The sequence below is a fragment of the Theropithecus gelada genome, chromosome 20 (genome assembly GCF_003255815.1).
Source record: "Theropithecus gelada isolate Dixy chromosome 20, Tgel_1.0, whole genome shotgun sequence".
NCBI classification, from domain to species: domain Eukaryota; kingdom Metazoa; phylum Chordata; class Mammalia; order Primates; family Cercopithecidae; genus Theropithecus; species Theropithecus gelada.
The window spans coordinates 25,362,891-25,386,559 of NC_037688.1; the positions used below are offsets into that span (position 1 = coordinate 25,362,891).

The 23,669-nt window shown below is 45.4% G+C and overlaps 1 protein-coding gene across 3 annotated transcripts in view; it reads left to right on the forward strand.

Annotated features, from left to right (window-relative positions):
• Window positions 1-23,669, forward strand: part of CTCF (CCCTC-binding factor) — an 82,501-nt gene that overhangs the window by 9,311 nt on the left and 49,521 nt on the right. For 2 of the 3 annotated variants that reach the window (XM_025370220.1, XM_025370222.1), the window contains exon 2: window positions 652-768. The gene's annotated coding sequence lies outside the window, so the exon portion shown is untranslated. Of the gene's footprint in view, window positions 1-274; window positions 343-651; window positions 769-23,669 lie in introns of those variants that run through there. The other variant, XM_025370221.1, reaches the window with a different exon arrangement.

Genomic DNA, 23,669 nt, shown 5'->3' on the forward strand with positions numbered 1-23,669 from the left:
TGTGAGCCACTGCGTCCGGCCTAATTTTTTTATTTTTTTGTATTTTTAGTAGAGACGGGGTTTCACCATGTTAGCCAGGATGGTCTTGATCTCCTGACCTCGTGATCCACCTGCCTCAGCCTCCCAAAGTGCTGGGATTACAGGTGTGAGCCACCGCACCCGGCCAAGAATTAATTTTTTGGAGTTTTGAGTGTGTGTGCCGTTATTTGGTTGCAATATTGCAGTGGAGTTTTGTTGTTGTTGTTGTTGTTGTTGTTTTAGAGGGGACAAGATCTCTCACTTTGTCAAGCAGGCTGGAATGCAGTGGCACAGTCTCAGCTCACTACAGCCTCAAACTCTTGGGCGAGTCTCCCACCCTGGCTTCCCAAAGTGTTAGGATTACTGGTGTGAGCCTAGAGTACCATTTTGCTACTTACAAATCTTTAGTCATTTATATATTTAGCAAACGTGTGGAAAAATAAGTGAATGTTTCGTTATTGGCTTGATGGTGGACATTTATGGAATGGCTCAGTTAGTGACATGACATTAACAGGTGTTTTGTTTCTTTCCCAATTTTTTCTGTCTTCAGTTTTCCCTCATTTTATTTTGTATAATCTATGTGTATTTGTATGAATTGAGTGTTTCACAAAATGATTTATGCTTTTCTTTTAGAATGATTACGGACCTGAAGCCAAAGAACAAGATGCACTAGTGGATGGATTGCTGACCAGGGGCTTGAGAGCTGGATTCTGTTTTCCCTCCTCAAACTGACTTTGCAGCCACGGAGAGGTAAGTGCTATTTCCATTTTTTTCTATCTTAAAAATGGTAGTAATATAACCCTCCTGGAGTTAGAGGATTTGTTGGCTAATTCTTGGGTATAGAGGATGCAGGAATCAGGTGATTGAGAGCATACAGGCTTCATAATCAGAGTCCTGGGTTTGAAACTCTTAACGATGATATATTAGCTGGGTAATAATAGGGCAAGTTACTTTAACCTGTCTACTCCTGTAGTCCTCACTTGTGAGAGAATAACACCACCAATCTCAGAGACTATTCTCAGATTTAATGAGAATGTGTTTTGTAAAGCGTTAAGTACTATTCTGAACATGTACATAGAAAGATCTCAGGAAATTGTGGTTTCTTTTCTGTAGAAACCCTTGAAATGTATATTTTGATTATTGGCAAATGAACTGAAAAGAAAGTCTATGATCTGTGGCTACTTGTAATTTTGATGAGAAACAGATGGAATCCTGTTATTGGGTAACCTGGTATCCTGGATAAAAATTGTCATAATTTGAGTTAGCCTAGCTTATTGCCCATTTTGCATCAGAGAGTGACAATAATTATTATTTTAATTTAGCCTATAATTTCTGCTATAAAATATAATGGATATTATATGGAACTTGGAACAGGCCTCTTATAAATACTGGAATCTGCTGTGCTTTGGGATCTCATAAACAACAAAGTGGGATTCTGGTTGTAAAAATTATCTCTTCTCACGGTATCAGAAAGCACATCTTTTTTAGACCTTAGAAAAATGTGAAAATAATTTAATTGTACATGGGTAATGGCAAAAAGGAATGTAGAAGTGGAAATTACAAATGCCAAGATTAGATAAGCTTATATGAATGAATCATCTAAATGACTACTGAGATTTTTCTTACAAGCTCTGCCTGGAGCAAATAAAGAGAAGGGAATAGGAATGAAAGTTTGTTATTCTTCAAACCTTTATTTTCCAAATGGGCAACTTGTTTTCCTGCTAGATGGGAAGTACAAGGTCTGTGGGAGTATTCTGTCGCTCCAGAAATAACTTATGCCCTGCAGGTTCTTTCAGGAGTGTTGACACAGAGTGCATACTAATAAGTTGCTGAAAAAAGAAATAATGCTGATTTTAAAACTATTGAGAAATCTAAGCTTTAAGAGTTTAGGGAATGGGTTTATAGGAACATGTTAATCATTTTCAAGTGTTATGACTAGCTTAATTGCTTAGATCCCTGTTTCTCAAATTGGGATATGAATACTCTTAGGGAATCAGGTGGTATGATTTCAGATTACTTGGAGTCACAAGATAGACATGACCCGTCTTCTTAGAACTTCAGTTATGCTCATTGAGGAGGTGCTGAGTTAAGTAATTTAACTGGTAAGTGATTAAATACTAAATATTGGCCGGGCACGTAGCTCACGCCCAGTACTTTGGGAGGCCAAGGAAGGCGGATCACTTAAGGTCAGGAGTTCCAGACCAGCCTGGCCAACATGGTGAAACCCCATCTCGACTAAAAATACAAAAACTAGCCGGGTGTGGTGGTGGGTGCCTGTAATCTCAGCTACTTGGGAGTCTGAGACAGGAGAATTGCTTAAACCTGGGAGGCGGAGGTTACAGTGAGCCAGGATTGTGCCACTGCACTCCGCTCTGGGCGACAGAGTGACTTTGTCCGCCTCCTCCCCGCCCCCGCAAAAAAAAAAAAAAAGCCAGGCGTGATGGCTCATGCCTGTAATCCCAGAACTTTGGGAGGCCGAGGTGGGTGGATCACGAAGTCAGGAGTTCGAGACCAACCTGGCCAACATGGTGAAACCCCGTCTCTACTAAAAATACAAAAAATTAGCTAGGTGTAGTGGCGGGCACCTGTAATCCCAGTTTCTTGGGAGTCTGAGGCAGGAGAATTGCTCGAACCCGGGAGGTGGAGGTTGCAGTGAGCCAAGATCATTGCACTCCAGCCCAGGCAACAGAGCGAGACTGTCTCAAAAAAACAAAAAAAACCAAAAAAAAAACAATTAGCTGGATATGGTAGTGCGTGCCTGTAATCCCAACTACTCGGGAGGCTGAGGCAGGAGAATCACCTGAACCAGGAGGCAGGCAGAGGTTGCAGTGAGCCAAGATCACACCACTGCACTCTAGCCTGGGTGACAGAGGAAGACCCTGTCTCAAAAATATATATATATAAAAATATTGTAATATTAAAACACATTTTTGGAGCAGAATGAAAACTGTATGATTAAGATAACACAGGTCTTCAACAAAATGAGGCATGAGTGCCTGAGGGTGAGAAGTTCTCTTTGTATAGGTTCTATAGTGGATACATTTGAGAAGCAATACATTTGAGCTATAGAACAGCTCTGCAATCCTTCTTACTTTGTCCTTGTCGTATTTGTGTAGGGAAAAACTCTCAAGCCCAGGTTTTTCCTTTGCTTTCACACAACTACCACCATCAACACAAAAGAAGACTTACGTGGCTGGGTCCAGTGGCTCAGCCTGTAATCCCAGCACTTTGGGAGGCTGAGGTGGGCAGATCGCAAGGTCAAGAGATCGAGACCATCCTGACCAACATGGTAAAATCCCATCTCTACTGAAAATACAAAAATTAGCTGGGCGTGGTGGCGCACGCCTATAGTCCCAGCTACTCGGGAGGCTGAGGCAGGAGAATCGCTTGAACCCGGGAGGTGGAAGTTGCAGTGAGCCGAGATCATGCCGCCGTACTCTGGCCTGGTGACAGGGTGAGATTCCATCTCAAAAAAAAGAGAAGACTTTCGTGACCAAAGATGGGGTGGAGGGATTTTCCCCACACACCAAACGGTGGATACCAGCTAGGTGTCCTCCAGTTCAGTTCCAACACCATCTACCCAAGATGGTGTCAGATCCCACACGTTTAGGGTTCAGTCCCACCCATCTGTCCTACCAGTCACAAGCCCAGTCCTTCAGAGCTTCTAACCAACTGGCTTCAAGTTGAGATTCCCACGACCTCTTTCTTGGGTTCCATTAATTTGCTAGAGCAGTTCACAGTCCTCAAGGAAACACTTCTTTAGATTTGCCAGTTTGTTAAGAAGATTATTTATTTTTGAGACAGTCTCACTGCATTGCCCAGGCTGGAGTGCAGTGGCGCGATCTCTGCTGACTGCAACTTCCCCGTCCCAGGTTCAAGCGATTCTCCTGCCTCAGTCTGCCGAGTAGCTGGGATTACAGGTGTCCACCCCCATGCCCAGCTAATTTTGGTATTTTTAGTAGAGATGAGGTTTTGCCATGTTGGCCAGGCTGGTCTCAAACTCCTGACCTCAGGTGATCCACCCAATTCGGCCTCCCAGAGTGCTGGGATTATAGGCATGCACCACTGCACCCAGCCAAAAGCGTCTATTCTTTTTCTTTTTTTGAGATGGAGTCTTGCTCTGTTGCCCAGGCTGTAGTGCCGTGGTAAAATCCTGGCTCACTGCAAGCTCTGCCTCCCAGGTTCACACCATTCTCCTGCCTCAGCCTCCCGAGTAGCTGGGACTACAGGCGCCCACTGCCATGCCTGGCTAATTTTTGTGTTTTTAGCAGAGATGGGGTTTCACCTTGTTAGCCAGGATGGTCTCAATCTCCTGACCTTGTGATCTGTCCACTTCGGCCTCCCAAAGTGCTGGGATTACAGGCAAGGGCCTCTGCGCCTGGCCAAAAGCGTCTATTCTTTTTTTTTTTTTTTTTTTTTGAGACGGAGTCTTGCTCTGTTGCCCAAGATGGAGTGCAGTGGCATGATCTCGGCGGCTCACTGCAAGCTCTGCCTCCTGGGTTCACACCATTCTCCTGCCTGATCCTCCCGAGTAGCTGGGACTACAGGCACCCACCACCATGCCCGGCTACTTTTTTTGTGTGTGTGTGTTTTTATTTTTTTTTATTTTTTATTTTTTATTTTTTATTTTTATTTTTATTTTTATTTTTATTTTTTTTTTGAGACAGAGTCTCGCTCTGTCGCCCAGGCTGGAGTGCAGTGACCGGATCTCAGCTCACTGCAAGCTCCGCCTCCCGGGTTTACGCCATTCTCCTGCCTCAGCCTCCCGAGTAGCTGGGACTACAGGCGCCCACCACCTCGCCCGGCTAGTTTTTTGTATTTTTTAGTAGAGACGGGGTTTCACCGGGTTAGCCAGGATGGTCTCGATCTCCTGACCTCGTGATCCGCCCGTCTCGGCCTCCCAAAGTGCTGGGATTACAGGCTTGAGCCACCGCGCCCGGCCGTGTGTGTGTTTTTAGTAGAGACAGGGTTTCACCATGTTGGCCAGGGTGGTCTCAATCTCTTGACTTCGTGATCCGCCCGCCTCGGCCTCCCAAAGTGCTGGGATTTCAGGTGTGAGCCACCGCACCCGGCCAACAAACATCTGTTTTTAACTGTGTGTTTTATAATTACTAAGTATTGTGGGGTTTTTTTGTTTTTTTTGAGACGGAGTCTCACTCTGTTGCCCAGGCTGGAGTGCAGTGGCGTGATCTTGGCTCACTGGAAGCTCCACACCCCAGGTTCACGCCATTCTCCTGCCTCAGCCTCCCGAGTAGCTGGGATTGTAGGCGCCCGCCACCACACCCAGCTAATTTTTTGTATTTTTAGTAGAGATGGGGTTTCACTGTGGTCTCGATCTCCTGACCTCGTGATCTACCCGCCTCGGCCTCCCGAAGTGCTGGTATTACAGGCGTGAGCCACCACGCCCGGCCCAGTATTGTTATTAACATACTGCTCTTAATGTAAGTAGCATTTAAGAATTACATTTTCTCCATATGTCCTTGTGGGTAGAGGTAAAAAAAAGAATTACATTTTCTTTAGTCACGCATCCTGGTGCGTGCCTGTAATCCTAGCTATTCAGGAAGCTGAGGCAGTAGGATCGGCTGAGCTCAGGAGGTCAAGGTTGCAGTGAGCCATGGTCCCACCACTTCTTTTCAGCCTGGGTGACAGAGTAAGACCCTGTCTCGATAAACAAATAAGTAAGAATTAAGTTTTCTGAGGCTGGGCATGGTGGCTCATGCCTATAATCCCAGCACTTTGGGAGGCTGAGGCGGGTAAATCACTTAAGGCCAGGAGTTCGAGACCAGCCCGGACAACATGGCAAAACCTTGTCTCTACTGAAAATACAAAAATTAGCTTGGTGTGGTAGCTCATGCTGTGATCCCAGCTATTCAGGTGGCTGAGGCACAAGAATTGCTTGAATCCAGGAGGTGAAGGTTGCAGTGAGCCGAGATTGCACCACTTCATTCCAGCCTGGGTGGCAGAGCAAAACTCTGTCTTTAAAAGAAAAAAGGAAAAAACACATTTTCTATATTGATAGTGCCCGTTCTTTGGATATGGGTTTTGTATTTGAACCTAGTTGATTCTGAATATACTGAAATGTGACTTTCCCTGAAATGATGTGAATTGGATCAACCCAGATGTGCCTGTCCTGCATCTGCAATATTTATGAAACCCCTGTAATGTGCTCATTTTATACTTGAACACATGGCTTTCTATCCTGTGCCAGGTACTACACTAGGTGCTAGGGTTTCAAAGATGAATAAGAAAAGGAACCTTCTCCTGAGGGTCTTAGGTAGACTGGGCAGGAGATCTGTATATAAGTATCATTGGTGCTCTGATAAAAGTGTGTTCAGGGTGGGCAGGGCACGATGGCTCACACCTGTAATCCCAGCACTTCGGGAGGTCGAGGCGGGTGGATCACCTGAGGTCGGTAGTTCGAGACCAGCCTGGCCAACATGGTGAAACCCTGTCTCTACTAAAAATACAAAAATTAGCTGGGTGTGGTGGCGGGCACCTGTAATCCCAGCTACTCAGGAGGCTGAGGTGGGAGAATCACTTGAATCCGGGAGGCAGAGGTTGCAGTGAGCCAATATTGTGCCATTGCACTCCAGCCCGGGTAAAAGAGCGGAACTCAGTCTCCCAGGAAAAAAAAAGTGTTCAGGGTGTAGGGAGAGATTGTCAGTTACAGGAGCTTGGGAAAGATATTAGGAAAGACTTTCTGAAGAAGTGGCCCTGATCTGGGTGTAACAGGAAATGCAAAAGAAGCATAAATTTGATTTTAATCGTATTAGGACACCAAGTCCTGGCCATGCAGCTTAATAGCTGTATGGCCTCGGGCAAGTCTATTAGAGGTGACTTCCTCGGGCTTCCCTTTCCTCTTTATTTTTGAGATGGAGTCTCGCTCTGTCGCCAGGCTGGAGTGCAGTGGCGCGATCTCGGCTCACTGCAACCTCCACTTCCTGGATTCAACTGATTCTCCTGCCTCAGCCTCCTGAGTAGCTGGGACTACAGGCGCGCACCACTATGCCCAGCTAATTTTTGTATTTTTAGTAGATACAGGGTTTCGCTGTATTGGCCGGGCTGGTCTCAAACTCCTGACCTCAGGTGATCCGCCCACCTCGGCCTCCCAAAGTGCTGGGATTACAAGCGTGAGCCACTGCGCCAGGCCAAGTTGGTTATTGTATATATTTTGCATTAAACTGAACTTCAGTGACCACCAGATAATACAGATGTTAATAAACTAAACAGAAATATTGTGCCAGAGGGCCGGGCGCGGTGGCTCAAGCCTGTAATCCCAGCACTTTGGGAGGCCGAGGCGGGTGGATCACGAGGTCAGGAGATCGAGACCATCCTGGCTAACATGGTGAAACCCCGTCTCTACTAAAAATACAAAAAACTAGCCGGGCGTGGTGGCGGGCGCCTGTAGTCCCAGCTACTCGGAGGCTGAGGCAGGAGAATGGCGTGAACCTGGGAGGCGGAGCTTGCAGTGAGCCGAGATCGCGCCACTGCACTCCAGCCTGGGTGACACAGCGCGAGACTCCGTCACAAAAAAAAAAAAAAAGAAATATTGTGCCAGAGGAAAATGAGTTAGATTTATCAGAAAATCTGTTGAGCAGTGGAGAAGTGGGTAAGAGAACAAGGTCACATCGCATGTTGTGAGGGATATAAAACCCTAACCCATTTAAAAAGATGAATGCCAGCCTGGGCAACTTAGTGAGACCTTGTCTGTTAAAAAAAAGAAAAATGTAGCCAGGTGTGGTGGTGCACACCTGTAGTCTCAGCTACTTGGGAGGCTGAGATGGGAAGATCACCTGAGCCAGGAGGTTGAGGCTTCATGCACTCCAGCCTGAGTGACAGAGTGAGACTCTGCCTTTAAAAAAAAAAAAAAAAAAAAAGAGGACTGTTAACCAGCAAAATGCTTATGAGAGAGGTTTTTTAATAGCATAGTACCAAAAAATTAATTATTATGGAATAAAAGTAAAGAAAATCCCGAACTAAAACCTGGCGTATAGCAGAAGCTCAGTAAGTAAGTAAGTGGATGAATAATGACCAGGGCAAAAGACTAAACAGACATGGAAATAATTAGTCAAAACTAGTAGTGTGAGGGTAGTTTGGTTTGGGGGTCACTTTTTGTTGGTTTTGTATAGTTTGTGTAATTTTTTAATGCAAATAAGTTTTTTTCTTTTCTTAAGTTAGATTAAAGCAGAATTACCAAAATCTGGCTATAACAATATTTAACAATGGGGATTGGTTAAATTATGATACATCCCTATAATACAATGTTGTGTAATCATTATGTATAAAAAATATGTTGAAATGGCAAGATATTTGGAAAAAAGTACAGAAGAAAGCAGATTATCAACAATATGTATGATATGATCTCATGCGAGAGTAACTATGTGTATATATTGGGGAGGGGACTACGGATTTGGATATACGCCAGAATGTGTATATAAAACCTATAGGTAGGTTTCTTTTTTTTTTTTTTTTTTGAGACGGAGTCTCGCTCTGTAGCCCAGGCTGGAGTGCAGTGGCCGGATCTCAGCTCACTGCAAGCTCCGCCTCCCGGGTTCACGCCATTCTCCGGCCTCAGCCTTCCGAGTAGCTGGGACTACAGGCGCCCGCCACCTCGCCCGGCTATTTTTTGTATTTCTTAGTAGAGACGGGGTTTCACCGTGTTAGCCAGGATGGTCTTGATCTCCTGACCTCGTGATCCGCCCATCTCGGCCTCCCAAAGTGCTGGGATTACAGGCTTGAGCCACCGCGCCTGGCCACCTATAGGTAGGTTTCTTTAAGCTTTTCCTGTTGCCTGTATGCATAATTTCTTTTTTTTTTTCTGAGACGGAGTCTCGCTCTGTCACCCAGGCTGGAGTGCAGTGGCCGGATCTCAGCTCACTGCAAGCTCCGCCTCCCGGGTTCCCGCCATTCTCCTGCCTCAGCCTCCCGAGTAGCTGGGACTACTTTGCTGGGACTACAGGCGCCTGCCACCTCGCCCGGCTAGTTTTTTGTATTTTTAGTAGAGACTGGGTTTCACCGTGTTAGCCAGGATGGTCTCGATCTCCTGACCTCGTGATCCACCCGTCTCGGCCTCCCAAAGTGCTGGGATTACAGGCTTGAGCCACCGCGCCCAGCCGCCTGTATGCATAATTTCTAAAGGAAAAGGGAATGCAGTACAGTAGGAAGTAGCACTGAAACTTTCTAATAAAGATAATGAAATGGGCCGGGTGTAGTGTCTCACACCTGTAATCCCAGCACTTTGGGAGGCTGAGGTGGGCAGATTACAAGGTTAGGAGATCGAGACCATCCTGGCTAACATGGTGAAACCCTGTCTCTACTGAAAAGACAAAAATTAGGCAGGTGTGATGGCGGGCGCCTGTAGTCCCAGCTACTCGGGAGGCTGAGGCAAGAGAATGGCGTGAACCTGTGAGGCAGAGCTTGCAGTGAGCCGATTTTGCACCACCTCACTTCAGCCTGGATGACAGAGTGAAGCTCCGTCTCAAAAAAAAAGATAATGAAATGATAAAAGGTGTTTTTGCCTAGTTTACTTGGCAGTAATGTCTAGACTTCTTGAGTGGAATCGAGAGGCCCGCTGGAACAGTTACAGAAGTGCAGCCAGGAGGAGAGTAAGGCAGGAGGAAGCTGCTGCATCTGCCCAACTGTTAGAGGGGATTGAGGTTGCAGAGGCAGTTCTTGCAGTGTTCCTCCCTTAAAGTTAGTCTTAAACTTTTTAAAAATATTACTAATGTTTAGTTTCATTCTTTAGAAGAGTCTAATGATTGTAGAATTACATTAGAACCTAAAGAATGCTTTAACTTTGTTTCCCCAGAGCCGAAAACTGTTAATAATCTGGTTTGTTGACTTTGTGCTTTTATTAGCAGGCAAGTACGTATAATACAACTTTTTTGTTTTGTTTTGTTTTGTTTTGAGACGGAGTCTTGCTCTGTCAACCAGGCTGGAGTGCAGTGGCGCAATCTCGGCTCACTGCAAGCTCTGCCTCCTGGGTTCATGCCATTCTCCTGCCTTGGCCTCCCGAGTAGTTGGGACTACAGGCGCCCACCACCACACCCGGCTAATTTTTTTTTTTGTATTTTAGTAGAGACGGGGTTTCACCGTGTTAGCCAGGATGGTCTCGATCTCCTGACCTCGTGATCCACCCGTCTCGGCCTCCCAAAGTGCTGGGATTACAGGCGTGAGCCACCGTGCCCGGCCAATACAACTTTTTAAACAAAATATAATTGTGCTATGCAAATTTTCTATAACCACCACATTTAATGTAAGAACATGAGGGGAAAATACTTCAAACAGTACAAAATGTTAATAATGAAAAGTAATCTTCAGTCCCACCTCTGAACTCTCAGTTTTCTTCCTCAGAGGCAATAAATACCAATTTTTCATGTATCCATCCAGAGAAAATTCTGCGTATATTCAAACATATGAGTTTATGTATCTTGTTTTTTTGTTTTGTTTTGTTTTGTTTTTTCCTGAGACAGAGTTTTCACTCTGTTGCCCAGGCTGGACTGAGAGGCGTGATCTTGGCTTACTGCAACCTCCAACTCCTGAATTGAAGTGATTCTTGTGCCTCAGCCTCCCAGGTAGCTGGGATTACAGACATGTGCGGCCATGCCCAGCTTATTTTTGTAGTTTTAGTAGAGACATGATTTCACCATGTTGGCCAGGCTGGTCTCGAACTCTTGGCCTCATGTGTTTCACCCGCCTCGGCTTCCCAGATTGCCTGGATTACAAGCATGAGCCAATGTGCCTGGCCAAGTTTATGTATCTTTTTGAAAAAGCACAAATAGGCTGGGCATGGTGTCTCACGCCTATAGTCCCAGTACTTTGGGAGGCTGAGGTGGGTGGATCACCTGAGGTCAGGAGTTCGAGACCAGCCTGGCCAACATGGTGAAACCCTGTCTCTACTGAAAATACACAAATTAGCCGGGCATGGTGGCAGGCGCCTGTATCCCAGCTACTCAGGAGGCCGAGGCAGGAGAATCACTTGAACCTGGGAAGCGGAGGTTGCAGTGAGCGGAAATCGCGCAATTGCACTCCAGCCTGGGGGACAAGAGCACGACTTCGTCTCAAAAATAAATAAAAATAAAAGGCCGTGCGTGGTGGCTCACGCCTATAATCCCAGCACTTTGGGAGGCCGAGGTGAGTGGATCACCTGAAGTCAGGAGTTCAAGACCAGCCTGACCCCAACATGGTGAAACCCTGTCTCTACTAAAAATACAAAAAGTAGCCAGGCATGGTGGCATGCGCCTGTAATCTCAGCTACTCAGGAGGCTGAGGCAGGAGAATCGCTTGAACCTGGGAGGTGGAGGTTGCAGTGAGCTGAGATTGTGCCATTACACTCCAGCCTGTGCAACAAGAGTGAAACTCTATCTCAAAAATAAATAAATAATAAAAATAAGAAATAAAAAAACACAAATAGTAGCTTACTATACTCGTTGTTCTAGACGTTTGAATTGTTTTCAGTTTTTTTTTTTTTGCAGATGAAGTCTTGCTCTGTCACCTAGGCTGGCGTGCAGTGGTATGATCTCGGCTCACTGCAACCCTCGCCTCCCAGGTTTAAGCAGTTCTGTCTCAGCCTCCCGAGTAGCTGGGCGTGGTGGCACATGCCACCATGCCCAGCTAATTTTTGTATTTTTAGTAGAGACAGGTTTTTGCCATGTTGGCCAGGCTGGCTTCGAACTCCTAACCTCAGGTGATCCACCTGCTTCAGCCTCCCAACTGTCCAGGCCTCCTGAAGTGCTGGGATTACAGGTATGAGCCACTATGCCCAGCCTGTTTTCAATCTTTTGCCATTAGAGAAAAATACCCTAGTAGTAGATAACCTTCTTACATACACATCTTTAGACTCGTGTACTAGTGTAAACATAGAGTAAGTTTAGAGAAATTGAATTGCTTGTATACTCCTAGAAGAGGGAATGGTCATGTACAAAGGCCCAGAGGCAGGAAAGGAAAGACCTAGAATGTTCTGGCTACTGAAAGCAGTTTAGTGTGATTAGGGGAGAGTATATCAGACTGGATGCAGATCTGCTGATAGGGCCCTGAAGCACGTGGTAGGCCATGTGAAAGAGTTTGGACTTTAAAGAGTTTTCAGCATGGTGGTTTCAGAAGGGAAGTCTTCTTGCTGATAAATGGATTTACATTTTAGAAATCCGTGGCCACTGTGTGAAAAATGGTGGGTAATGGAGCAAGAGGGGAAGCAGGGAAACTGGTTAGAAGGCCATTGCATTGGTCCAAGCAAGATGTAATGCTGTCCTAACTTAAGGTGAGATAATTGGGATTGCTGTTTGTCTAGTTCGTTAAATTATGATGATTATTTTAAATTAATTAAGTTAGAGACAGAGTCTCACTCTGTTCCCCAGGCTAGAGTGCTGTGGTGTGATCATAGCTCACTATAATCTTGAACTCCTGGCCTTAAGCGATCCTGTGGTCTCAAGCTCCTGGGTAGCTAGGAGTGTAGGGTGCGTATCACCAGGCCCAGCTAATTTTTTTTGTAAAGACATCCAGCAACAAAGTTCCTACTAATTGAAGGAACAAAAGATGTTTTTTTGAGACAGAGTCTTGGAGTCTTGTGTTGCCCAGGCTGGCCTTGAACTCCTGGCCTCAAGCAATCCCCCCCCCCCCGCAGGCCGTCCAAGATGTTGGGATTACAGATGTCAGCCACCACACCCAGCTTAGTTTTTTAATTATTTATTTATTTATATTTTATTTATTTACTTATTTATTATTTATTTGTTATTTTTGAGATGAAGTCTCGCTCTTGTCCCCCAGGCTGGAGTGCAATGGCGTGATCTCAGCTCACTGCAACCTCTGCCTCCCGGGTTCAAGTGATTCTTCTGCCTCGCCCTGGGCATTACAGGCGTGTACCACCACACCCGGCTAATTTTGTACTTTTAGTAGAGGAGCCTGCCACCACGCCAGGCTAATTTTTTTTTTTTTTTTTTAAAGTAGAGATGGGGATTCACCATGTTGGCCAGGCTGGTCTAGAACTCCTGACCTCAGGTGATCCACCCACCTCGGCCTCCCAAAGTGCTGGGATTACAGGCATGAGCCACCACACCAGGCCTTACTTATTTTTAATTAGGTTGGAATCCTATTCTGCATCCTCCTTTGTAACCTTGCTGCGTGTTATGAACATTTTTCCTGTTAGATATCTTTTTTTTTTTTTTGGAGACAGTCTCCATCACCCATGCTGGAGTACAGTGGCATGATCTAGGCTCACTGCTACCTGTGCTGCCTGGGTTCAAGTGATTCTTGTGCCTTAGCCTCCTGAGTAGCTGGGATTACAGACATGCTCCACCAGGCCTGGCTTATTTTATTTTTATTTTATTTATTTATTTGAGACAGACTCTTCCTCTTTTGCCCAGTCTGGAGTGTGGTGGCGCCTTCTTGGCTCACTGCAACCTCCGCCTCCCGGGTTCAAATGATTCTCCTGCCTCAGCCTCCGGAGTAGCTGGGATTACAGGCGTGCACCACCACGCCCAGCTAATTTTGTACTTTTAGTAGAGATGGGGTTTTACCACGTTGGCCAGGCTGGTCTAGAACTCCTGACTGCAGGTGATACACCCACTTCAGCCTCCAAAAGTGCTGGGATTACAGCTGTGAGCCATAGCGCCCAGCACTAATTTTTGTTTTGTCACGTTGACTGGGCTGATGTTGAACTCCTGACCAAAAAATTAGCCGGGCATGGTGGGCACCTGTAGTCCCAGCTACTGGGGAGGCTGAGGCAGGAGAATGGCATGAACAGAGCTTGCAGTAAGCCGAGAATTGCGCCACTGCACTCCAGCCTGGGCGACAGAGCAAGACTCCTCTCAAAAAAAAAAAAAAACTTTTGTTACTTCAAATTAGTAGGAACTTTGTTGTTGGATGTTAAGTGGCATGTGTACATGCTTTAGTTTTCAGAACTGTTCTTTTGGGCATAGCAGTCCTTGTTTGCCCTAACTTTTTGCCTCTAGTACGTTGTTTCTACCTATTCCTCATTAATTGAATTATTTCTAAAATATGAGCATTGACCAGACATGGTGGCTCACGCCTGTAATCCCAGCACTTTGGGAGGCTGAGGTAAACAGATCGCTTGAGTTCAGGAGTTCAAGACCAGCTTGGGCAACATGATGAAACTCGGTCTCTGCTAAAAATACAAAAATCAGCTAGTTATGGTGGTGGGTGCCTGTAATCCCAGCTACTTGGGAGACTGAGGCAGGAGACTTGCTTGAACTCGGGAGGTGGAGGTTGCAGTGGGCTGAGATCGCGCCATTGCACTCCAGCCTGGATGACGAACAAAACTCCTTCTCAAAACAAAAAAAAAGTCGTCTTTTTTTAAAAAAAACTGTGAAGTGGTGATACTGGTTCCCTTCTAACTTATAAGTATTACTCGAATTGATAACCTAAAAAAACTGTAGGATATTAAAGCCAAAAGAAAATTTAAGTCAATCCCTTCCTTTTACAGATAAGAAAACTAAGAGGCAAAGTGATTCACCTAAGGTCACGGATGTAGGACAAGTCCTTATGCCTTTTTTGTTCTTCCCTAGACTGGCTCTGAATAGTCTTTGTGTTTCCCAGAATTTCCTGCTGCTTTTGGTTCTGTAGCTAATTATTTTATACATTCATTTTTAAAATCTCTTTTGACAGAAAAACATTCATCAATGTGTATCTCTAGAAAAACAATGTCGAGGCTGTACATTACTGCTCTTGGGTATAGTATACAGGCCTTTTTTTGTTTTGTTTTGTTTTGTTAGAGTTTCACTCTTATTGCCCAGGCTGGAGTACTGTGGCGCAGTCTTGGCTCACTGCAACCTCCACCTGCCAGGTTCAAACAATTCTCCTGCCTCAGCCTCCCAAGTAGCTGGGACTACAGGCATGTGCCACCACACCCGGCTGATTTTTTGTATTTAGTAGAGACGGGGTTTCACCATGTTGGTCAGGCTTGTTTCGAACTCCTGACCTCAGGTGATCCACCCACCTTGGCCTCCCAAAGTGCTGGGATTACAGGCGTGAGCCACTGTGCCTGGTTTATACATGTCTTCAGTGTGTATTTTTCAGACGAGCAGTAATGTTACCAACTTTTAAAAAGTTTGCCAACGTTTTCAGTGATGCATTACTAGGCTCTGACTGACGATAATATTAAAGTTCAGTATCTAATAAAATTTTGAGCTTACTCATCTTCTTCTTAACCCAGGACTTTTCAGAATTCTTCAATCATCTTTGTGTGATAAGAACAGAACATCCTTAGAGGTGATATTGGTTAGCACTTCTGTTTTTAATGCAGTGCACTTGGACCACTGAAAATTTTTAATTATTCCAACCACTACTTTTTGTTTATTTGCTTAAATAAACTCTAATATAACAAATCTCTGGACTAGCATGGTCACTATCACATATTATAAAGCAGGTAGAAGATATTTTACATTTACAGAGGTATGATGCAGAACTTTTCTATAATAGAGAATTTCCTAATTCTTTTTAGTATTTCCTGTGTTTTATCTCTTATACCTTTCTACTCCTACTTAAAAATTTTTAAGGTTATGTTGAGAGTATAAAATAATAGTGACTCTTGGTTTGTAATTTTTTTTCCCTGTCCAACAAAGTATTTGCTTCTTCCTCTGTCTTTATTGTGTCTTTTGGGTATATATAAATATATAACCCTCCCTGCCCCCCACCCTATCCCCATGCAATTTCTTGGTTATGGTATTGTTCGCATTTTTTTGTTTCCTATACATGTTTGTTCCAGTATTTCTAAGAAGTAACCAAGTTGACAAATTACTTGTTTTAATCATCTTGGTTCAAAGTAACATTTTGAGGCTGGGTGCCGTGGCTTACACCTATAATTCCAGCACTTTGGGAGGCTGAGGCACGTGGATCACTTGAGGCCAGGAGTTTGAGAACAGCCTGGCCAACATTGCAAAACCCCATTTCTACCAAAAATACAAAAAATTAGGCTGGGCATGGTGCCTAACGCCTGTAATCCCAGCACTTTGGAAGGCCGAGGCAGGTGGATCACAAGGTCAGGAGTTTGAGACCAGCCTGGCCAAGGTGGTGAAGTCCTGTCTCTACTAAAAATACAAAAAAATTAGCTGGGCATGGTGGTGAGTGCCTGTAATCCTAGCTACTCAGGAGGCTGAGGCGGAGAATTGCTTGAACCCGGGAGGTGGAGGTTGCAGTGAGCTGAGATCATGCCACTGCACTCCAGCCTGGGTGACAGAGTGAGACTCTGTCTCAAAAAAAAAAAAATTTCCTGGGCATGGCCCCTGTAGTCCCAGCTCCACCTACTAGGGAGGCTGAGGTACAAGAATTGCTTGAACCCCCTGGGAGGTGGAGATTCCAGACTGTGTCTCAAAAAAAACAAACGAAGCAACATTTTGTTTCTTTTGTTGTTTAAACTTCTACATGTATATCTTTTTTGTTTTTTCAGCCTCTTTTATTCTTTGTAGCTATTCAATAATACTTCATTATCCATATTCTATGCTGCTATACTCTTTTGTTGTTTTGTTTTTTGAGACAGGGTCTCACTTTCTTATTCAGGCTGGAGTGCAGTGGCTCAATCTCAGCTCACTGCAACCTCTGGCTCCTGGGCACCTGCAATCCTCCTACCTCAGCCTCCTGAGTAGCTGGGACTGCAGGCCGCACCATCCATGCTTGACTAGTTTTTGTATCTTTTTGTAGAGACGAGATTTTGCCATGTTGCTTAGGCTGGTCCCCATCTCTTGGGATTACAGGTGTGAGCCACTGTGCCTGGCCTGCTACTTGCTAAATATGTCATTTGAGGGGGGTAACTGTTAAAAAATTTTTTGTTTCTTTTTCTTTTTTTTTTGAGACAGAGTCTTGCTCTGTTGCCCAGGCTGGCACGATCACAGCTTGCTGCAGCGTCAAAATTCTGGGCGCAAGCAATCCTCCTGCCTTGGCATCCTGCAATGCTGGGATGGTTGGCATGAGCCACCCTGCCCAGCCAAAAACTTTCTTGATTGTTGTCGAAGACATTATATTGCTATTTATTATTACCACATTGGTATTTGGTACAAGTGTCCATTGTTGTATTTAAACTGTTAGCTTCTGATTTAATGTTAACTTTATAGGTGAACCCCTTTACCAAATAAAAGTTGTCTTGGTTTTACTAAGTAGCCTTCATGAGTGAGTCCTAGGTTACAGAGATATTATTATTTATAAAAATAAAAACCACGACAGTTCACCCTATCATGTGTGCCCATTTCTGCAGGCTTTTTTTTTTTTTTCTTTTTCCCTTCTTCCATGCCTAGAGATTGTCCTTACTACCTAGAGATTGTGTTAAATATTGGTTGTACCCACAATAGAAGTGAAACTTCAAGGCTTACTCTGCCAGGCACAGTGGCTCATGCCTGTGATACCAGCACTTAGGGAGGCAGAGGCAGGAGGATAGCTTGAGCCCAGGAGTTCAAGACCTGCCTGGGTGACATAACAAGACCCCATTCTCCACAAAAGGGGAAAAAGACAAAAGATTTAGTCATTGAGTCATACATTCTATTATTGCATATATGAGGATTATATTAGTTTTGAGATAGGCTTTGTAGTTTTTTGTTGTTGTTTGTTTTGTTTTGAGACAGTGTCACCCAGGCTGCAGTAGCGCAATCTTGGCTCACTGCAGCCTCTGCCTCCCAGGTTCAAGCGATTCTCCTGACTCAGCCTCCTGAGTAGCTGGGATTACAGGTATGCACCACCACACCAGGCTAATTTTGTACTTTTAGTAGAGATGGGGTTTTACCACGTTGGCCAGGCTGGTCTTGAACTCCTGACCTCCGGTGATTCACCTGTCTTGGTCTCCCAAAGTGCTGGGATTGCAGGGATGAGCCACCATGTCCAGCCAGGATCTATATTTTTTAAAGCTCACCAGAATATTCTGATAGTAGAATATTCAGAATATTCTGATAGTAGAATATTCAGAATATTCTGATAGTAGAGTAGGTTTGGGAATCATTGCTCAGGCAGCATCTGTCCAAAATTCATAGAAGTACCTGTTAGGTGTTGTGTAAATCCTGCATTATGTGTGTGTAATTTGTTCCTATTTTGTAGCATGTTTGTTCAAGGTGATAGACTTGCTATAGATCCTCAGTCTTTCTCATATTCCAAGTGATGAAAAGACTGTAGGGCTGCTCCAAAGACAGTCTTAACTCAGAGCTGCTTCCAGGGATATGGGTCTGCAGTGTGGCAAGGAGGGATCTGGTGGTCTCTAACATAGTCTCTTATTGGGAGAACAAGAAGTGAAGCTTAGGTTACTCTACACCAGCAAAAATGTCATTTGGGCTATGGAGAGCAGAGAGAGGACAGCATGTGCTTGAGAGGCAACCTTCTGTTGGTACTATGGCACCAGTGTCGACTCACAGATAAGGATTATCTTTGGTTTCATGTATAAATGTTAAATAAGTGAAATAAACAGGCTACCCTTAACAGAGGGCTAGAACATGGTCTCTGAAACCACATCAAAATAATTTTTTTTTTTTGGAGACAGATTCTCACTCTACCCCAGACTAGAGTGCAGTAGTGTGAACTCCGCTCACTGCAACCTCCACCTCCCGGGTTCAAGTGATTCTCATGTATCAGCCTCCCAGGTAGCTAAGATTACAGGTGCACGCCACCACAGCCAGCTAAGTTTTGTATTTTTTTTAATAGAGACAAGGTTTTGCCATGTTGGCCAGGCTGGTCTCAGACTCCTAACCTCAAGTGATCCACCGGCCTTGGCCTGCCAACATGCTGGGATTACAGGTGTGAGCCACCATGCCCAGCCTCAAAATAATAAATTTGAGGCCTGGATATAATGGCTCATGCCTATAATCCCAACATGTTGGGAGGCTGAGGCAGGAGGATCGTTTGAAGCCAGAAGCTCAAGACCAGCTAGGGCAACAAAGCAAGACCCCACCTCTACAAAATAATAATAATAAAATAGCAGGGTGCAGTGGTGCATGCCTGTAGTGTCCCAGCTACCCAGGAGGCTGAGGCAAGAGAAGCACTTGATCCCAGGAGTTCGAGGCTGTGGCAAGCTACGATTGCACCACTGTGCTCATTCCAGTCTAGGAGACAGAGCAAGACTCCACCTTTTAAAAAAGATTAATAATTATAATAATATTAATTTGAAATGGCTTAATACAGTTCCACTCAGTTACATTAAATTTCTTCTGCACAGAATTGGTCTAATTCTATACGTATTTAAGTTTTTGTTATATACTTTTCACCTGTTCTGTAGTTAGTTAGGCAAGGTCCATCTCATCCTTTAATATCCAGCTGTAGCAATTCCTCTCCTTAAAGCCCTTCACCCACTGAAGTCATCCTTTATGCCAGGGTGGTAGGAAGTATGTTAACCCTTGTTACAGTAGTCATCATACCCTATAGCTGCTATTTGTTCTTTCTGCCTGCCAGACAAGGAGCTCCCTAAGAACTGAACCCTGTGCAGAAGACAAAGCTTATCTGGGAGTCAGCTTTACCACAGTACTGATTGAAGACTGTCCTCAGTACATATGCTCTTACTCTCTTTCCCTTCTGTGCCTCCAGCCCCAAATGACACTTCAACACCTAATACCCCATTTCTTCCATTAACTTGAAAAGGAGCCGGGATGCAGTGGCTCACACTTGTAATCCCAGCATTTCGGGAGACTGAGGTGGGTGGATCACCTGAAGTCAGGAGTTTGAGACCAGCGTGGCCAACATGGTGAAACCCTATCTCTACTAAAAATCCAAAAATCAGCCTGGGATGATGGTGGTCATCTGTAGTCCCAGCTACTCAGGAGGCTGAGACGGGAGAATCACTTGAACCTGGGAGGGGGCCATTGCAGTGAGCCAAGATGGCGCCATTGCACTCCAGACTGGGCAACAAGAGCGAAACTCTGTCTCAAAAAAACAAGAAGAATGGCCGGGCGCGGTGGCTCACGCCTGTAATCCCAGCACTTTGGGAGGCCGAGAGGGGCGGATCACGAGGTCAGGAGATCGAGAGCATCCTGGCTAACACGTGAAACCCCGTCTCTACTAAAAAAATACAAAAAACTAGCCGGGCGAGGTAGGGGGCGCCTGTAGTCCCAGCTACTTGGGAGGCTGAGGCAGGAGAATGGTGTGAACCTGGGAGGGGGAGCTTGCAGTGAGCTGAGATCTGGCCACTGCACTCCAGCCTGGGCGACAGAGCGAGACTCTGTCTCACAAAAACAAAAACAAAAACAAAACAAAACAAAACAAGAAGAAAAAGAACAGTTAGACCTTTTTTTTTTTTTTTTTTTTTTTTGAGACAGAGTCTTGCTCTGTCGCCCAGGCTGGAGTGCAGTGGCGCGATCTCAGCTCACTGCAAGCTCCGCCTCCCGGGTTCACGGCATTCTCCTGCCTCAGTCTTCCGAGTAACTGGGACCACAGGCGCCCACCACCACGCCTGGCTAATTTTGTTTTGTATTTTTTAGTAGAGACGGGGTTTTACCGTGTTAGCCAGGATGGCCTCGATCTCCTGACCTCGTGATCCACCTGCCTCGGCCTCCCAAAGTGCTGGAATTACAGGCGTGAGCCACCGTGCCCGGCCGGACCATTTTTTTTTTTTTTTTAAAGAGAGAGTTCCTCTCTATAGCAGCATCAGCCACCTTTTGGTGAAAGAATTATTGTCTAGCCTTTATTATTCTTTGTAGCAAAGGAACTCTTCCTTCTGCTCCTCCCATACTAGTTTCACTGTTGCCATTACAAATATTTTATTAGTATGTATTTCCTAGATTCAAAGCTTCAGTGGGCTTTCTTCAAGTAGCTGTTAGAATACTGTACCCTTTAATATTAACAAATGGGAGGGGAGATTGTTAACAAAATACTAGAATGCTCGACTTTTTTTTTTTTTTTTTAACTTACAAGAAGCATTTTTATTTCCCTTTTAATTATTTCTACACACACACACATACAAAAAGCCCTAACTGTTCTTTTAAAAATTGGCCGGGCACGGTGGCCAGCCAGGCATGGTGGCTCACACCTATAATCCCAGCACTTTGGGAGGCTAAGGCGGGTGGATCACCTAAGGTCAGAAGCTCAAGCCTAGCGTGGCCAACATGGCGAAACGCTGTCTCTACTAAAAATACAAATATTAGCCGGATATGATGGTTGGTGCCTGTAATCCCAGCTACTTGGGAGGCTGAGGGGGTAGAATCGCTTGAACCCGGGAGGTGGAGGTTGCAGAAAGCTGAGATTGCACCATTGCACTCCAGCCTGAATGACAGAGTGAGACTCCATCTCAAAGGAAAAAAAAAAAATGCTGGGCTGGGTGGCTCACACAAATGCTGGAATTACAGACGTGAGCCACCGTAATCCCAGCACTTTGGAAGGCTGAGGCGGGCAGATCACTTGAGGTCAGGATTTTGAGACCAGCCTAGCCAACATAGTGAAACCCCATCTCTACGAAAAGTATGAAAATTAGCTGGGCGTGGCGATGCGCGCCTGTAATCCCAGCTACTCAGGAGGCTGAGACTGAGAATTGCTTGAACACAGGAGGTGGAGGTTGCAGTGAGCGGACATCGCACAACTATACTGCAGCCTGGGTGACAGAGCGAGACTCTGTCTCAAAAAAATAAATGAAAATTAATGTGAGAGAAGAGAAGTGAGAGGTATACTTGTGATTAAATAAATGAGTGCTGCTTCAGATAAAGACTGCTTCCGATAAAGACTGCTTCCATTCCCAATCACTATGAAAGAAATGGTCACTATTATTTTTCTGCTTCTCAGCCCAAGTTATTCTCCCAATTTAGTCTTTATTGTAGTCTGCAACTTTGCTGGTACTAGTTCACTGATACTTTGCTTTGATGAATTTTAAGCTCTCAAATAAGATGATGGTGTGTTTTCAGGAATAGCAGAGTAAAATGGTTATTTTATTCTAAAAGAGTTAATAACTTTTTTTTTGTTTTGGCTGGTGTCCTGCATCTAGTAAAAGTTACTTAGCTTTTCCTTTCATCCTCAGGAAAAACTGATAACTTTTTTTGCGGGGGGAGGGGACAGAGTCTTGCTCTGTCACCCAGACTGGAGTGCGATGGTGTGATGATGGTTCACTGCAGTCTGGGCTCAGGCGATCCTCCCACCTCAGCCCCCTGAATAGCTGGGACTACGGATGGATGCCATCATACCCGGCTAATTTTTTTAAAAATTTTTAGTAGAGACAAGGTCTCACTATGTTGCTCAGTCTGGTCATGAACTCCTGGGTTCAAATGATTCTCTTGGCTCTGCTGCCCCAAGTGCTGGGATTATAGGTGTGAGCCACTGTGCCCGACCTGATTACTTATAATTGCTTTTTTTTTTTACCTCCTTGTCCTAATGTCATTTAACATTCTCTATAGTCAGAATATCAGACTAAGCTTTTCAGTCAGCATTTTTCTTTTCTTTTTTTTTCTTCCTGAGACGGAGTCTGGCTCTGTCGCCCAGGCTGGGGTGCAGTGGCCGGATCTCGGCTCACTGCAAGCTCCGCCTCCCGGGTTTACGCCATTCTCCTGCCTCAGCCTCCCGAGTAGCTGGGACTACAGGCGCCTGCCACCTCGCCCAGCTAGTTTTTTTGTTTTGTATTTTTTAGTAGAGACGGGGTTTCACCATGTTAGCCAGGATGGTCTCAATCTCCTGACCTCGTGATCCGCCCGTCTCGGCCTCCCAAAGTGCTGGGATTACAGGCTTGAGCCACCGCGCCCGGCCTCAGTCAGCATTTTTCTAATTTAAAGATGTATTGACTGACCACTGTGGCTCACACCTGTAATCCCAGAACTTTGGGAGGGCAAGGCATGCAGATCACCTGAGTTCAGGAGTTTGAGACCAGCCTGGCCAACCTAGTGAAACCCTCTCTCTCCTAAAAGCACAAAAATTTGCTGGGCGTAGTGGTGCACGCCTGTAATCCCAGCTGCTCGGAAGGCTGAGGCAGGAGAATTGCTTGAAACCTAGAGGCGCAGGTTGCAGTGGCTGGGATTGTGCCACTGCACTCCAGCCTGGGTGGCGGAGCAAGAATCTGTCTTAAAAAAATAAATAAATAAGGCCAGGCGCGGTGGCTCATGCCTGTAATCCCAGCAATTTAGGAGGCTGAGGCGGGTGGATCACCAGACCCCAGAAGTTTGAGACCATCCTGACCAATATGGTGAAACCCTGTCTCTACTAAAAGTATAACAATTAGCTGGCAAGGTGGCATGCGCCTGTAGTCCCAGCTACTTGGGAGGCTGAGACATTAGAATCATTTGAGCCCTGGAGGCGGAAGTTGCAGTGAGCCGCTGAGCTGGTGCCACTGCACTCCAACCTGGGCAACAGAGTGAGACTCTGTCTCAAAAACAACAGTATCAAAAAAAGATACATGGCTGGGCGCGGTGGCTCAAGCCTGTAATCCCAGCACTTTGGGAGGCCGAGACGGGCGGATCACGAGGTCAGGAGATCGAGACCATCCTGGCTAACACGGTGAAACCCCGTCTCTACTAAAAAATACAAAAAAACTAGCCAGGCGAGGTGGCGGGCGCCTGTAGTCCCAGCTACTCAGGAGGCTGAGGCAGGAGAATGGCGTAAACCCGGGAGGCGGAGCTTGCAGTGAGCTGAGATCCGGCCACTGCACTCTAGCCTGGGCAACAGAGCGAGACTCCGTCTCCAAAAAAAAAAAAAAGATACATACAGAGGTCTGGCGTGGTGGCTCGACGTCAGTAATCCCAGCACTTTGGGAGGCTGAGGCGGGT